This window comes from Macrotis lagotis, chromosome X (genome assembly GCF_037893015.1).
Source record: "Macrotis lagotis isolate mMagLag1 chromosome X, bilby.v1.9.chrom.fasta, whole genome shotgun sequence".
Lineage (NCBI taxonomy): Eukaryota > Metazoa > Chordata > Mammalia > Peramelemorphia > Peramelidae > Macrotis > Macrotis lagotis.
Genome location: NC_133666.1, coordinates 187,707,517 through 187,712,362, shown reverse-complemented (window position 1 = coordinate 187,712,362; position 4,846 = coordinate 187,707,517). Strand labels below are relative to the sequence as shown.

Below are 4,846 nucleotides of genomic sequence, written 5' to 3'. Positions count from 1 at the left end.
TGAGACATCGCCCTCATTTTTAACCATCCCCCCCCCCCCCCCCCCCCGCTTCTAAGCCATGTAGGAAAGGCAACTTGGACCCTTCTCAAGCTATCATGTAAGTTTCTCTACAAACTGACTCTTAATAAAATTATCCTTATAATGTTTTTCCATTAAATAACAGTTTGAGATAGTTTTCCCAAGAAGGAAGTTTTTTTAATCTCTTTTTCTTTGTCTTCTCAATAGTTTCTCTTAAATCATGTCTATTAATTCTCTTTTTTTTCCTATTTCTCAAAAACTTTTTAAGTTCCAATGAAAAATCCTAAAATATTCAGTTTGCCTCTTAAAGGTATTAAAGTAATTACTATAGCCACTATAGGAGAGGCTTCTGAACCTTATATAAGTATGTGGGTTACTTTACCTTTTCCAAAGATGAAAAAACTTTTCTTGGGGACTATCTTGTACCTTTCAGTCTTTTCACCCACTGTCTTGTTTCTTCCTAATCTATTCTCTCCTACTCCCTTCTCTGAACCACCCTTCCAATGATTATCTTTAATGATTTGGATAATACAATACATGAAAATTCTCACATTGTTAGCGACTATTTTAACTTGGTTATTTTAAATTCTTATCTTTTTGACTGAGAGACATGTTTGTTGTAGGAGGATGTCTGTGAAATAGAAATGTTTCTCTGTAAATTTTTCCAAGTGTGTTTATGTTTAAAAATATCTATCTTCATAAAGCATTCTTTTTCTAGATCAGGGGTTGTTAACCTGGAGTCTAAGAACTTAAAAAATTTATTAGAATTATTTCAATAGGATCTGTTTCCTTTGTAATTCAACATTCATTTAAAAATTATTCTAGCAAAGGCTTTACCACACTGCCAAAGGAAAGATTGAGATCTTTTGTTTTGATCTTTTGTTTTTGATAATCCTAAATTTGTGAGTCTTAATTTGGTAATTGTTGTATACCAATTTCTGCTATTCTTTCTTGTTTTCCTTATAAAAATCTGCAGTGATCCTGATTGGATTCTCACAGAAAATTTCTAATTTATTTTTTCTCAAAGTTTTTGCAAGTTTTTCCCTTTATATTTGTAACTTTCAGGTTTAACTATGTAATGTATAAGTTATAGTTACCTTTTGGACTCTTCCTCATGGGCTCTCTCTCTCTCTCTCTCTCTGTCTCTCTCTCTCTTTATGTGTGCATTTGTTTTGTGCATGAAGCTATACAAAGGAGGAAGAGAAAGAAAAAATTTACTATCTGTATTTCACCAATTTTTTTTTACTAATTCTGAGAAGTTTTCTTGTATTTAATGTGGCATCCAGATTCTTCTTTTCCCTAAATTCCCTGAGATGTCATTAATTCCTGAGGTTGTTGTGTCATGATCTATCCTCCAGGTCAATCAGTTGAGTTTCTTTATTTTCCAGTAACATGGATAATTGAATGATTTGGTTTTTTGAGCCTGTATTTCCAGCTGGCCTACATTGTGTGAAATTAGTTTTCCACTGGACTAAGTTTACTATTTGCTGTTTCTGTGCTGCTTTTTTTTTGAAGTTTTCTATTGTATTCTCCATGTGGCCATTTTATTTATTAGTTCTCTTAATTTTTTCCTTTAATTTTCTACCTCGTTCTTGATCTCCTTTTGTATTTTTTTCTTAGCACTGCATATTCTCATTTAGTTTCTTTACTTATATTATTTGCCCATTTTATGACATGTGATTCAGTTGTGCTACAATAATATTTTAATCAACTTTTCTTTGCTCATTTTTTTGTTTTGGTTTTGGTTTTAATAAAACATGCTACCCACTACATGAGAGACGCCTGATACAGAATGAAATATTTGAAGACAACTAATGCAGGGCTAAGATTTGCTAAGAGTCAGTTTCTTTATCAGTTTAAAAAAAAACAAATAAGCAATACCTGTAATACATAGCTCACAAAGGTTTTGTGAGGTTCAAATGTTTTGTGTATCTACATAGTGATCTGACAAATTTTAAAACATTCTGTCAGAGCATGTGAACTTTTAGAATTCTTTTTCTGAAACTCATAAGAACTAGAATGAAATTCACATGGGTTAAAATGGAATCCAATATTCATCTGCAGATTCTTCGAGTAAAGTTTCTTAGTTATTAAGCTATCTCTGTTGAAAGGCTCCCTAGAACCAACTTTTTTTCAGTATTCTAATGATCTATCATTTTTTCAGTGGGTACACCAATGAGCACAGATCCCAGTTTTTTTATAGCTTAGTGTATGGTCTTGAAAAGTCACTATGAGGGGCGGCTAGGTGGTGCAGTGGATAGAGCACCAGCCCTAGAATGAGTTCAAATCCTTTCTCAGACACTTAATAATTACCTATCTGTGTGACCTTGGGCAAGCCACTTAACCCTTGCAAAAACCTAAAAAAAAAAAGTCACTATGGTCAAAAATGTCATCACCCTGCAATAAACACAGTAATAGGAGAAAAGGGCCTAGCATAACAGAGGACTTAGGCCCCTATACAAAAAAAAAAAAAACTAGAAAGAACACACTGATGGCAGAGAGATTTTCCAGGATGAGATGGCAACTGAGGCACGATGACAAAAAAATCTGTAAAGATTTTTGTTCTGTACTCTTTGACCCAGCAATGCTACTACTAAACCAGTACTTCAAAAAGTTTAAGAAAAAAAAGGGCAAAGCTATACAAAAATATAGCAGCAAAGAAAAAGAAACCACAATGATGTCTATCTGAGGGGTAATGCCTAAAAAAATTATGGGTATGTGGATAAAATGCAATACTCTTGTGGTATAAGAAATGATGAAATGGATGATTTCAGAAAAACTTGGAAAGACTTTGAGGAACTAATACAGAGGGAAGTGAGCAGAACCAAGAGAACATGTTTTTTTGTCCTTCAGTTTCAATTACACTATAACAGCACTATTGAAAAGATAAGAGCTTTCAAAGATTTAAGAACTCTGATGAACATATTGACACACCATGATTCTAGCAGACCACCAGTAAAGCATGCTACCCATCTCCTGGGAGAAAGTTGATGAGACATGTATTGTTTAGACATGGTCAGTATGGGAATATGACTCTTGTGTAATTGTTAAAAAGAGTTCTTTTCCTTTTTTCCAGTGAGAAGGGAGAGATAAAGTTTTTTTAATTAGAAAAGTTGTTAAAAATTTAAGATCTTTTTTGCTTTGGAATTTCAAGATTACAAGGCAAAAATAATTTCATTAACTTAAAGACTTGGACAAAAAGCTTTTTGATATGTCTAGTCAGACATTATTCTACTGTATTTTTAGCATGGGGTGTTAATTTAATAAATATCTGTATTTAAATGACCATATAAATCAATTATATATGGCAGTGTACCAATTAAGTCAGAAGGCAAGGATCCTATAATTCTCTATTTCTATTTACTTTAAAAAATATTAGTAGGTAAACTGAATAGCCGATAGTTGGGCTCAGCACTAAAATAGATTCCCAAGTTTTTACTCCATTCAATTTATTTTGTAGTAGCAGCAGCAACAGCATAAAACTTGGAAGTCCAGAATGCAGCTATTTCTTCTGGACAGTTTAGTTGCCAGCCATGTAGGCACAGTCATTTAAACATGTATGAACCTGCAAGGTAGCTTTTTATAAGTTTTGGGCTCCTTATCTTCTCATCATTTCCTCTTTATCAGGAGATCATAATTTCTACAAAAGTCCCCTCCATTCTACAACTGGAGAACTTTGTGGGCGAAGACTCCACCTCACAGCCCAATTAATTCTTGCCAACGTAGGATGATTACAAAATGGAAAGCTTTTCTGTGAAGCCAGGGCTAAGATATATTTGGAAATCTGACAGAGTGATATTGTGGGACCATGATAAACATCTCCACTAAGAATATAACAGGGAACCAGCAAATTCCAATATCCAAACCCTATATTCTCTTGTGAGGCCCTCCTAGTTCACAAGTATGACTTCCTTATATCTCTATGATCCCCACATTGCACAATCTTGGATAAGGTTCACAGAGTTACACAGGATGATGCCATTTACATTAGTGTCTTAGATTTTAGAGATGGGGGGGACCTATTGGGTTATCCAGATTTTCTGAGCTGAGAAGTTAAAAAGAATGCAGAATGACATGAAGGAAAATGAAGTAATACAATTCTTGCTTCACACTCAGAAGTGAGCTGAAAAATCACTGGAACAATGCAGAGTAATATAATAGAATTAGCATTGCTATATGAAAGTAATGAACATTTGAGAGATGACACCCTAGATTTTTGGACTATAAAGAAGTTATTGAGGAAGCTATCTTTTCAACTTTGAAGTATGTTTAATTTCCTGGCACCTGATCTTATGGATCCAGTTCAGTGACTAAAAAAATCCATAAAAATGCCTCTTAATATTTAGTCAGTTATGATACCTATAGCAGCCACTAGATGACCTCTAAGGTTCCTTCCAACTTGCCAGTTTTTTATTTTTATGAGTATAGAATCCATTGAATAAATGCTTGTTGTGTGAATGAACTTAGTATTCTATGTTTATAATGAACAATAAACAGCAGTAAAAAACAATAAGCATATAAAGAACTCTTGAGGGCATTTCCATGTTTGAAATTTTATTCTGAAAGATACTCCCTGATATAATTGACTTGCAATTCATCATCTAGTACAGCATTTGGAGTAGGAGTTTTCCGTCATTGGATATGTTTTTGTAGAGGTTGAACTACAACTTGTCAAGGATACTCTAGTAGAAGGAATTCATGCTTCAGCAGTGGTCTGAATGATGGCCTGTGGCCATTAAATTCCCATAAATTCTGAGTTTCTTTGACTTTAATTATAGTAGGTGTCAAGCAAATGTGTCTTGAATAAGTGAATATAGTCATTTCCTTT

The 4,846-nt window shown here is 33.7% G+C and overlaps 1 protein-coding gene across 1 annotated transcript in view; it reads left to right on the top strand.

Moving 5' to 3' along the window:
- The window catches only part of SHB (SH2 domain containing adaptor protein B), a 353,413-nt gene that overhangs the window by 102,795 nt on the left and 245,772 nt on the right, over window positions 1-4,846 (top strand). The gene's annotated exons all lie outside the window — the stretch shown is intronic.